At 38.7% G+C, this 12,506-nt stretch overlaps 1 protein-coding gene across 3 annotated transcripts in view; it reads right to left on the bottom strand.

Moving 5' to 3' along the window:
• The window catches only part of COL8A1 (collagen type VIII alpha 1 chain), a 152,404-nt gene that overhangs the window by 88,498 nt on the left and 51,400 nt on the right, over positions 1–12,506 (bottom strand). Inside the window, exon 2 of one of the 3 annotated variants that reach the window (XM_063630587.1) lies at positions 10,111–10,280. The exons of the other annotated variants lie outside the window; for them this stretch is intronic. The gene's annotated coding sequence lies outside the window, so the exon portion shown is untranslated. The remainder of the gene's footprint in view (positions 1–10,110; positions 10,281–12,506) is intronic. 3 annotated transcript variants of the gene reach the window in all.

Raw genomic sequence — 12,506 nt, 5'->3', positions numbered from 1 at the left:
GAGAGATTCAGAAACAGACTGGAAAAGGACTCCACAATTCAAGAAAATAAACTACTTTCAAAAGGACAAAATTAGGAGGATAACACCTCTCACTCAACGAAACTTCTGCTTACTCTAATTTCCATTTTTGTACTACAGACTCAGGTTCCAAGAAGTGGAGGAGAATGCAGATCCCTGTGGGCATGTGTTGTGTCTCATTGATAACAAAATACTCCACTGCCAAAGGACATGCCTCTCTTTCTCTAGTAAGGAAAATTCTCACCCATTATGTGTAGGGGTAAAGCTTTCTAAGGGAAAGTTTGTGCTGTGACCACCCATATTTTGTTTGGCTCTAGTTAGCACCATTATTTTTCTCCTTTCATGTTTTAAATGGGGTGAAATTTGCAAGCAGAAAGGAAAACACAAACCCAAGATCTTTTACTATATATGTGTTTTGTGAAAAGTAAATTGAAACCAAATGAATTCAAGACTGATCTTTTTCTTAATAGACTAAACTAAAAATGAGTGTGTTTCCCGGTTGCCTCAGCCAGGGCCTTGCTATGATTTTAGATGCCTCTCAGTGAGCTGTGAGTGACCTCTGGTCCTTATCAGAGGAAAAGAAATTCATGCTATTGTCTGGATATTTCTCTTGTTTTGCTTTTCATGTTGTAAACAACTCCTTCTGAGCTCAGGAGCCTGACGCAAAATCATGAAGCTACGGGAGGAAGAGTGAGAAGGCCTATACGTGGGAAGCTACTAGAACTTTCCAAGTGTAAGTCAGCCCACGTATAGAGACGTAACTTCCAGAAAATAACCAGAACGTGGTCCAAATGTCCAGCATACACATGGCCAGGGTGTGTTTATGTGTGCAAACACATGCGTGCACACAACACAACTTAAAGGATGACTCAGCCATGTTTTGGTAGTGACAGCATGTCTGAGTCTGGGCCTTTCAGATTTCATAATCAGCTGATTTAAGAAATTTCAAAAACAGTCATCTTTTCTCTTGAGATTTTGGTAAAGGTGGTAAAAATGGAAAAAAGGCAGCCAAATGGGTTTGGCAGAATTAGGAGTATTCTTTCTGATTCTCAGTTTTGGTGGTTTGGAGGTTAAGCCCACTGAGACAAGTAAGTAACAAAGATGATATATGAAGACTTCTCTCCTCTCACAGTAGAAGGTGGTGAGAAACTTACTGCTCATCTAAAAGGTGACTTCAGGTACCAAGTGGGGCCAGAAGAGCGTGAGGGTGCATGTCTATGCGGTGGGAGAGTGAGCCTGTGACTCCCAGTGGAGTGTTTGTCTGTCTGTGCTTGTCCCTCTTCTGTGAGCACCAGCTGTGGAACCTGGAGCACACCATTTCATGCGAGTTCTTTTTTTTCTTCTAAAAAATTAAAAAAAGCAATAGGATACACGTGCAGAACGTGCAGGTTTGTTACATAGGTATACGTGCATTTCATGCTATTTCATGCTCTGCATCTATAAAAATGAGGGAGTTTCCACGAGGATCTCTGAGCTTCCCTGTGCCCTTGTACCTTGTTTTAGCATCTTGGTTCTCAGAGCAGCAGTTTCTATATCACTTGGGAGTTAGAAATGCAGAGTCTCCGGTCTCAGTCCAGACCGACTGCGTTGGAGTCTGCGTTTTCATGACAACCCTAGATGACTCATGCGCACATTAGCACTGGGGAGGCACTGCTCTCTAATCGTGTTTTTTATTCATCTGATTATTTAATCAACAGCCAGGAATTTCAGCACACATTATGAGCAGGACTCTGTATTAATTATGACTAGACTGTTTGATCTGTACTTAAAATGTTAAAAAAGACTGTATGTTTGTGTAAGAGTGTGTGTGTGTGTGCATATGTGTGTGTGTATGTGAGGTGGTGGGGGACAGAGAGAGAGGATGTCTATTTATTCAGAATGGAGAGTTTACTTGATTCTTAAAATTTTGTGATTAAAAAGTTTTAGCTTGCTTTTTTCCCCTTAGAATGGAAAATTAGCTATATTTTTGGTTAGAATGGAGAAAGCCCTGTGCTCAGAGTGCAAATGTATTTGAGAAAGTAAAATAAAGCCTAAGAAAGAAATGTCTCTAAAAGGTCTTTGAGTTGAAGCTCTTAGATAATTTTTCATAGTATTATCTGGTGTTAATTATATTAACCTTTGATCACCTGTCTGTCCAAGTGCAGTGCTAGGTTCTGCAGAGGACAGAAACATCATAAAATTCTATGATGTGAGAGCAGGAAAAGGAAGGTGGACAGATTTAGTCCCTCTAAGCTCCTCACTGTGCAGATGAGAAGACTAAGGCAGAGACAGGCTGTGATTTACAAGTCCAGTGTTTGCCTTTAGATAACCTAAAGTAAGGCCGGGCGCGGTGGCTCACGCTCGTAATCCCAGCACTTTGGGAGGCCGAGGCGGGCGGATCACGAGGTCAGGAGATCGAGACCAAGGTGAAACCCCGTCTCTACTAAAAATACAAAAAATTAGCCGGGCGTGGTGGCAGACGCCTGTAGTCCCAGCTACTTGGAGAGGCTGAGGCAGGAGAATGGCGTGAACCCGGGAGGCGGAGCTTGCAGTGAGCCGAGATCGCGCCACTACACTCCAGCCTGGGTGAAAGAGCGAGACTCCGTCTCAAAAAAAAAAAAAAAAAAAAAAAAAAAAGATAACCTAAAGTAAATGTTAATGGGGGCTGGTTCAAATGTTGATGGTGTGAGTGGAGGAGAGTTTACAGATGAGAGAGAAATGGCTGGAGTAGTCTCTAGAACTTGGACAATTCTTGGCTGTTGGGTAGTAGCAAAGTAGGGAAGTGGCTGTAGAGTTTGGATACATGTGATGGAGAGAATGGTATTTTAATGAACATACGCGGTGGGTGTGGTGAGAGGAAGTTTTAGTTTTGAATTTATCACATGGAGAAACTCAGGAGCTAGCCTATAAACTATTCTACTAGTGGCACTTCTTTCTGCTTTTCACATCCTCCCTCATTTTGGTGGTCCTCTGCTTCTTCAAATTTGACTTATCTTGCCCGCTTCTATGGAGCATTCCTTGACTATAAAACTTCACTGTACTCCTCCTCTAATGCTTGGAGCTCACATTATTCGCATCACTTTTGAATACCTAATGATATACAGCTGCAGATGATCTATTTTATTCAACATTAACACTGACATTCGTCATTCAACAGTCTCAGTCTCTCCCATGGAGCATACATTCTAATAGGAAAGACATGTCATAAATAAGAAATATACATACAGTACATACACAGAGCAATTTCAGATGGTGACAAGTGATATAGAGAAAATCAAATACAGTGATGGGATGGAGCCTGGGGGCTACTATTGTATTAATTTTTTAATGGAGTGGTTTAGCTTCTAATTGTGTATGTTTTCTCTCTCCAACTAGAACGTAAGGAAATTGAGGGCAGAGATCCAGCTTTCTGTTACTTTGGCATCCTTCATAATTTCCTTTTGAATCAGTGAATGACTTGAACACTTACACTAGATCCTTCTCTGACATCAATTCTGCTATTTCTCTTACACAAATATTTGTATTCTGAGCTGGCCAGGTAGCACTAGTTCTATCAGTAAGAAGAAAAATACACATTGTGGAAGACAGTGTGGTGATTCCTCAAGGATCTAGAACTAGAAATACCATTTGACCCAGCCATCCCATTACTGGGTATATACCCAAAGGATTATAAATCATGCTACTATAAAGACATATGCACACATATGTTTATTGCGGCACCATTCACTATAGCAAAGACTTGGAACCAACCCAAATGTCCATCAATGATAGACTGGATTAAGAAAATGTGGCACATATACACCATGGAATACTATGCAGCCATAAAAAATGATGAGTTCCTGTCCTTTGCAGGGACATGGATGAAGCTGGAAACCATCATTCTCAGCAAACTATCAAAAGGACAGAAAACCAAACACCGCATGTTCTCACTCACAGGTGGGAATTGAACAATAACACATAGACACAGGGCAGGGAACATCACACACCGGGGCCTATCAGTGGGTGAGGGGCTGGGGGAGGGATAGCATTAGGAGAAATACCTGATGTAAATGACGAGTTGATGGGTGTAGCACACCAGCATGGCACATGTATACCTATGTAACAAACCTGCACGTTATGCAGACGTACCCCAGAACTTAAAGTATAATTAAAAAAAAGAAGAAAAATACAATTTGGTATGAACTGGATTATAAATTAGGAAGTGAAGAAGAAATGCTCAAATGTGTATCCACAAATTTTTCCAAAGAAATTGGTCTTCCAAGATGTAAGCAGGTGCACCGAATCTTGAGTATCTCATGTCTTTTAACTATCTTTGATCAGTGAGAATTTGTAGCCCTCATTGTTAGAATTGCGTATTTTTCAAGCTGGAGACACTCCTAGGTGCTGAAAGAGTCTCAAATCACCTTTCTAGTGCCAAAGCATTTTCAGTTAACTCCCTAAAACATGCTTTTATCTCAGCTTCCCCCATCTCTTTAGGCAATTCCAGCATTTTAAACAATTTGGTTGTTTTCCTTTTAACTTCCTAATCTGACTAATTTAATTCTGAGTCATAAACTTATAAAGTTTATTAGCAGATCTAATCATTCCAAAGGTTTCTTTATAGCAGCCACCCCTTTAATGTCTCCTCTAGTTAACAGGAAATATTTGATAGCTCAAATATACACTCAAGTTCTTTGTGTTATTTTAAATTTTGTGTATATTTCAGGTGGGGATTATAGCAAATGGACTAAATTACAACATGTTATTTTTGTTAAATGTGAAAACTCAAGAAGAAAGTGGGTTTAAGAGGTCGATGGTGAAAGTATGACAAAGTAGATTTGAATCTGTTTCATGAATTACAAACTACCTCTATTTCTGAAACTTCGGTTACCACAGTAAACTCTGGTAGTCAGAATCTGGTGTGAGCATGGCTGGTTTTTGTTTCTGTTATGATGGTGCATTAACCGCGTAACCCTGGGGACTGATGAATGGCTGCTCATTGTCTCTTTGCTGGAGCCCTGGTAGATGGAATCTCCCGCCAGCAGCTGGCCATATGCAAACAGGCCTCCAACATCTTTGGTGCTGTGCTGTCTGCCTGTCCTCTCAGAGGGATGTTCCCTCCAATCTGCTCTTCATCTTTGGTTTCCCTCTTTGGCCCTGTTTCAAGCTTTCTTTCTGCCTTAGCCGCTGTGGTTGCTCTAGGTGAAAATATCCCAACTGTCAGATTTGTCCTCCTCAGTCCAGGCTTCTCCTGGTAGGGGCCCCTAGCAGATCCTTCCTACCCTGGTGGATAGGTCCTGGAGAAGCTCTAAATCCTGTTAATCTTGAGAATATTTGAAAGAAGAAGTTATTCTTAAATATCCAGGAATGGAAAGTGCTACAGAAGTTGAAACTTTTGATATCTTCACTCTTTCTGTTTAGTCTATCAGATGTTAGGATAAACAATATTTAGAATTCTAGAATTCTAGAGTTTTTAATGAAAAAACGATTTACCTTTATACTCACCTAGCTGATACTCTTTACTTTGTTTTTTTTAATTCTTTTTGAGATGGAGTCTCACTCTGTTGCCCAGGCTGGAGTGCAGTGGTGTAATCTTGGCTCACTGCAATCTCTGCCTGCCGGCTTCAAGCAATTCTCCTGCCTCAGCCTTCTGAGTAGCTGGGATTACAGGCACCTGCCATCACGCCTGGCTAATTTTTGTATTTTTAGTAGAGACAGGGTTTCACCATTTTGGCCAGGCTGGTCTCAAACTCCTGACCTCAAGTGATCTGCCCACCTCAGCCTCCCAACTTGCTAGGATTCCAGGTATGAGCCACTGCTCCTGGCCTGTTTTTTAAATTCTTTAACAAATTTTCAGTGATTCTTATATGCCAGGCTTGGGGGCAAGTATTCTAGATATAATGATGAACAAAACCTTTGATTCCTGCTCTACAGAGCCTATATTTTGTGCAATACATGTTAAAAAGAAGGAAAACAACAAATAAATGAATGATTAAAAATTGTGGCAATGCTATGATAGAAACAAAAGTAGGAGGGAGAGAGGACCGGGAAAGCAGGAAAAGAGAAGGAGGGAAAGAGGGAGAGAGAGAGTAAGAGAAAGAGGGAGGGAAGGAGAAGAGAGAACATCCAATCCAGCTGGTCTTCTGATTTTTAATTATTTTTATTTTTTATGGAGAAACCTGACCAACTAACTGCAAATCTCACCCATGGTGGTGAAAAAATTCTTCAGTTTTCTCTTGGAGTTTTTTGATAAAAAAAACAAGAGACCATGACAATTCAATTGTCTTAAGACTTATGCTGGTTTATTGCCAAAAATGGCTTTTAAATTGTTTAAAAATCATTTATGCTTTTCTTGTAAATTTTAACCATTTTCTTCTAATCTCTTAAGATTAACATGCTTTGTGGGGACCACTATGACTAATATAAAATACCTCTTGAGTAATTTTTATTTTGATTACATGTTGAAATGATAATATTTGAGAAATATTGGCTAAGTAAAATATATTATTGAAATTAATTTAACCTGTTTCATTTTACTTTTTAAATGTGACTGCCAGATAATTTATAATTATATATGTGGTTCTCATATTTCCATTAAGTAGTACTCCTATAGGATCTTGGTATGAAAATTTATTTATTATTTGGTTGGATTGTGGTTTAAGATGAGTACTCTTAACAACTATTACTAAACAAAAGAAAATATTTGGCCAAAGAGGATGTTAATTATATTCCCTAATATCTGTCTTTTATAAGAGTTTACTGCAGCTTTTACTACTGCCAGTAGTAAAAAGTTTCTTGAGAACCAAGAAAGTATGCATTTTGCTGAGTTCTTAGCTTCCTTTCATGCTAGACATTTTTATTATTTGGCTAAACTTTGTAAATCACCTAATCTTGTCACACTGAAGAATGCTGATCTATCAATAAAGCCCTGCAATCTTATATAAGATGAAGAGGTTAAGAACAAAGAACCCCTCAAAGGTACAAAGATTTGCAGGTAGCAAAGAATTGAAGAATGAGGAAGATAATTGATAATTTAGATTTATCAGGCATAAAACAAATACTGAAATTAACTTTTGATTTGACATATTTAGTTTGACAATTCTCTGATGTGATGATCATGTTAAATGCTATGAGGGAGAAGAAAAAGATCATTTTCAAAGCATGCACATGGCACTGTGCAGTTCTTTTTTTCTTTTCTTTTTTTTTTTTTGAGATGGAGTCTCACTTTGTTGCCCAGACTGGAGTGGAGTGGTGCGATCTCAGCTCTCTGCAACCTCCGCCTCCCAGGTTCAAGTGATTCTCTTGCTTCAGCCTCCTGAGTAACTGGGGCTACAGGCACCATGACCAGCTAATTTTTATATTTTTAGTAGAGATGGGGTTTCATCATGTTGGCCAGGCTGGTCTCGAACTCCTGACCTCAAATGATCTGCCTGCCTCAGCCTCCCAAAGTGCTGGGATTACAGGTGTGAGCCACTGCACCCAGCCACTTTTTCTTTGTTGTAAGTACAATTATCTGTCGCATGATAGTGATGTGTTTTGAGAAATGCGTCATTAGGCAGTTTTGTCACTGTGTGAACATCATAGAGTGTACTTACACAAGCCTAGATGGTAGAGCCTACTACACACCTAGGCTATAGATATAGCCTATTGCTCCTAGGCTACAAACTTGTACAGCAAGTTTCTGTGCTGAATACTGTTGGCAATTGTAACACAGTACTATTTGTGTATCTAAACATAGAAAAGGTACAGTAAAAATACAGTATGAAAGTTTAAAAATAGTGTACCTGTATAGGGCACTTTACATGAATGGAGTCTGCAGGACTTGAAGTTGCTCTGGGTGAGTCAGTGAGTGAGTGGTGAGTGAATGTGAACACCCAGGACATTACTGCCCATTACTGTAGACTTTATAAACATTATATACTTTGGCTTCATTAAATTTATAAACATTATTTTTCTTCAATAATAAATTAACCTTAGCTTATTGTAACATTTCTTCCTTTTAATTTTTTAACTTTTTGAATATTTTAAAATAACACTTAGCTTAAAACAAACATTGTACAGCACTACAAAAATGTTTCTTTCTTTGTATCCTTATACTATAAGCTTTTTTCTATTTTTAAATGCTTTTATCTTTTTACTTTTTAGACTTTTCTTTTGTTAAAAACACAAACACACACATTAGCCTAGGCCTACACAGGGTCAAGATCATCAATATCACTGTTTTCCACACCCACATCTTCACATCTTATCCCACTGGAAGAACTTCAGGGACAGTAATACACATGGAACTGTCATATCCTATGCCTTCTTTTGGAAAACCTGCCTGAGGCTGTTTTACAGTTAACTTTTTAAAATATACTTGGAAGGAGTACACTCTAAAATAATGATAAAAATATGATATAGTAAATACATAAACAATAGCATAGTCATTTACCATCATCAAATTTTATGAACTGTACATAATTACATGTGCTATACTTTTGTTTTTATTTTTGTTTTTTTTAGACGGAGTCTTGCTCTGTTGCCCAGGCTGGAGTGCATGGCACAATCCTGGCTCACTGCAACCTCTGCCTCCCAGGTTCAAACGATTTTCCTGCCTCAGCCTCTCCAGTAGCTGGGATTACAAACACGCACCTCTCAAGTAGCTGGGATTACAAACACACGCCACCATGCCTGGCTAATTTTTATATTTTGAGTAGAGACAAGGTTTCACCATATTGGTCAGGTTTGTCTCGAACTCCTGACCTCAAATGATCTGCCTGCCTTGGCTTCCCAAAGTGTTGGGATTACGGGCATGAGCCACGCGTCCGGCCACGTGCAATACTTTTATACTGCTGGCAGTGCAGTAGGTTTGTTTATACCAGCCTTGCCACAAACACCTGAGTAATATGTTGTGTTATGATGTTACAATGGCTACAACTTCACTAGGCTACAGACTTCAGCTCTATGGTGATCTTACAGAACTACTGTAATACATGCGGTCTGTGGTTGACCAAAACGTCTTTGTCTTTATATAGCTCATGACTGTATAGTACCTAGGACTTTTTCTCAGGCAAAACCTAGAATAGTCTTGAGGCAAATTGAAGAACACATTTGACTTGCTAAGACCAAATGCAGTGTGATCAATTGTTCTTTCAAATGGTTTTGCTACTCTTCCTGATTTTGATAGTACTAACTTGCCTTTTTTCTTGGTCACCGTCAGTAACAAGAGTGAAAAAAGGAGTGGGAACAAAATGGAAAAGAAAAGATTGCCCCAAGGCAAAAGAGACTTGTTACCAGGGAATATACAAATGTCCATTAAACTCAGTATTAGTTTAGATATGGCCATAATATTATTTTCTCAGCCTACTATCCATTTTTCTGTGGTTGTTTGAGATATACTTGGTTTTTGAGCTACAGAAGGTTTCAGTTATTTTAGACAAGGTAAATGCAGGTTGCTGAGGAGTTATTTATTAAAACTGAGCTTGTGAGCATCCTGTGCCATGGATGCATGTTGTTTCTGCCAATTTTCATAATTGAATCACACTTGATGGTGCTGGTGGTGGTTGTGGTTGGTGTGTGTGAGTATGGGTTGGTGGTGAGAGACGGAGGAAAGAGGAGAGTAAACATCTGGCCCAAGTATTGAGGCTTTACTACCACCTGGAAAAGGAATGAGACACCCTGTAACTCAATTCTTCTCTAAGTATCTCCAGGAATAACGTAATTTCATTAAAAAGTAGTCATTTTTAGGCTTAAAAAAGGGCTTTTCTGCAAGAAGAAAGCATTGGTATTCATTTGTTGTAATATTAACACTTGGCAATTTAATCCTATCCCTTTGGTAACATTCTCTTGAAACGTTATAATAAAGCACACTGGAAAACTAATAACAAAATCTGGGTTCTGTTCCTAATTAGTTGTTTGGTTTCAGGAAATCAACTTTACCTCTCTGGGCGTCAGTTACCTCACCTGTTGAAAGAGAGGGCTTGGATTACTAGAGGCTTTTTTTTTTTTTTTTTTTTTTAAAAAAAAAAAAAACTCACTGCTAATTCTTCCCTTAGAATGAAGCCCCATGAGGGTGGCTGGGTGGCAGTGAGGTAGGTAGAGAGTGCTCTGAGGGGCCAGGAACAGAGTTAGCAAACCTGTGTACTGGCCCACCTGGGGATCTTATAAAAAGGCAGATTCTGGGGTGAGGCCTGAGTTTCTACATTTCTTCCAAGAAGACCCCAGGTGATGCTGATGCTGCTGGTCCATGGACCACACTTTGAGTAGTAAGATGCTAGATGACTTCTTCCCCAACTTTCTCATTCCATAGGTGAAACTGGATCCTAGAAAAGCAAAGTGATTTACCCAAGCTCACACAACAGTTGGGTAGTACACCCTATATAAGAATTCATGGTATCATGACTATCAGTTTGATTACAATATCACTTGCTACATCTCTCATATGGCTTCTGCTGCTAAAAGCCATTTGAGGATGACATTTTGTGGTTCACCTGTCTTAGGAGGCGTTCTGGGCTCAGTATTTTGGCCACATTATCTCATTCACTTTCACAATGTCATCTCAAACGATATGCAGCGCAGTCATCCCTTGGTATACCCAGGGGATTGGTTCTAGAAATTTGTGCATGCTCAAGCCTGCCATCAGCCCTGCAGAACTTGCATACAGGAAAAGTCAGCCTTTTGGTATCCTGTGAATACTGAATTTTCAAGCTGTGCTTGGTTGAAAAAAATTCATGTGTAAGCAGACCCTTGCAATTCAAATCCACATTGTTCAGGGGTCAACAGTGGTTGTTAGGAAAATTAAATTTGTTACATTAACTAATTTCATGGCTTTAATCTCCATTTAGAATTCCCCTTGCAGGTTTGTGCATTGTGCACAGAGAGGAAGTAAGAGTCCTCCAGGGAAAATATCCTGTTTGCTGATTCCATGAATTTTAACAGCTGTCCGTTTATGCTCCTCAGGTGATATCAGCTACAACAAAGATTGTCTTTAGATTACTAGGGCCCACATTCTGTGGAACATTATGAGTTAAGATAAAATGAAAGTTAATTACTTCTCAAAGCAAAGAGGTAGCCAATACAAACCATGCTACCACCAGTAAAATAACTGCCACATTGTCCTTCATGTTCATCATCCACATCCGATAATATTTTTTGAGTCCCTGGGGGTGCAAGGCAGTGATTAACAAAGTTAATCAAGAAAAGACAGCCTGTACCTCTAGGGACTTTAAAAACTAAGGTAGAATGCATTTTAAAATATCCATTACCCTAGAATTTGTTCCCACCTTCGTCTGAGGAAAATAAAAATTTTTCTAATCTAGATAGATCAGGATTTCCCAAAATACATTCCGTAGAATATTAGTCTCATGAAATGCTCTTAGAGAAAAAAATGTTTTTTATCACATAAATTTAGGACTGACTGATTAATACATATTTTCCTTTAAGTTTCACAAAGTACAGAAGAATATTAAAGTATCAGAAGTTTTATAATATATATGTCATTTTAACTTTAATAACATTTCCTAATCCTATTTGACCACAGATCTTACCCCTATTCTCCACCCACTCTTCCTCATGTAATGCCTGTTAAGATCCTATAGAACTAACCGACAGTGGCATGCACTTTGGGAAATGCTGATTTTTCAATTTGCTTTGTCTATAGTTATCGGGCTGATGTCTTATGTGGAATGTGTCAGTACAAATTGTTTGGAAATGCTGTTTTTTAAGGGCATGCGTTTTAACTGTCATATTTTAAAGAAAAATAAAAAGGAAGATTTTTAGGTAAAGTGTGTAAACAGTAGCCCGAGTTTTTCTTTCTGGGTGTGACAGCTTTCAGCATTTCTCCATGAGCACTTTGGTTCACTGTCCTTTGCTGTTCTCTCGTCTTTGAGAAAGTTGAATAGATGGGAAGACATTTTTAGAATTCAAAGTTAAAAATTCAGGCTTTTGCTGATGTTGGTTGCGTCCAGGTCTGTGTTTTTCAAAGTATCATATGTGCAGCTAATAGTGAGAAACTTTTAAGTGGCACATGGATGAATGTTAAATAATTTATAGCCATGTATTTTATTTAATGTGTTTTAGAAGAATTACATATTGCTAAAGTAGTATTTATGTTTAAAAAAGTAAGTCAATTTAAAGATGAATTCCAAATAAATAATGGCAAAAATTATGAAAAGAAGTGTACAAATGACTAAAGCTTGGGAATTAATGCCTAGAGGATTAAGCAAGAAATGGGTTCCAGGGCCTGGTCTGTATCTTTTTAGAGAGGCTATCACCTCTGTGCCTGAGAACAATCACAGTATAATGGAAATAATGCTGGGTTAAGATTGAGAAGATTGTGGTCTGTGGAAACAAAGACAGTATGACTTGATTTCTGCGACTAAGGGCTCACAGCTTTTGGAGATGTTGCATATTAAGTTTCTACTCTTAGTCTGATATCCAAAGAATTAAATGCCTCATGTGTAACCCTACACTTAAACAGGCCATGTAGAGGAGTTAGTGTCAGTGAATAAAACTCAACTCTGACTTCCTTGGACAAATAACATTAGTAA

Source organism: Symphalangus syndactylus, chromosome 21, assembly GCF_028878055.3.
Source record: "Symphalangus syndactylus isolate Jambi chromosome 21, NHGRI_mSymSyn1-v2.1_pri, whole genome shotgun sequence".
Lineage (NCBI taxonomy): Eukaryota > Metazoa > Chordata > Mammalia > Primates > Hylobatidae > Symphalangus > Symphalangus syndactylus.
Note: the sequence above shows the minus strand (reverse complement) of the source record. Positions and strands in the feature narration are given on the sequence as shown.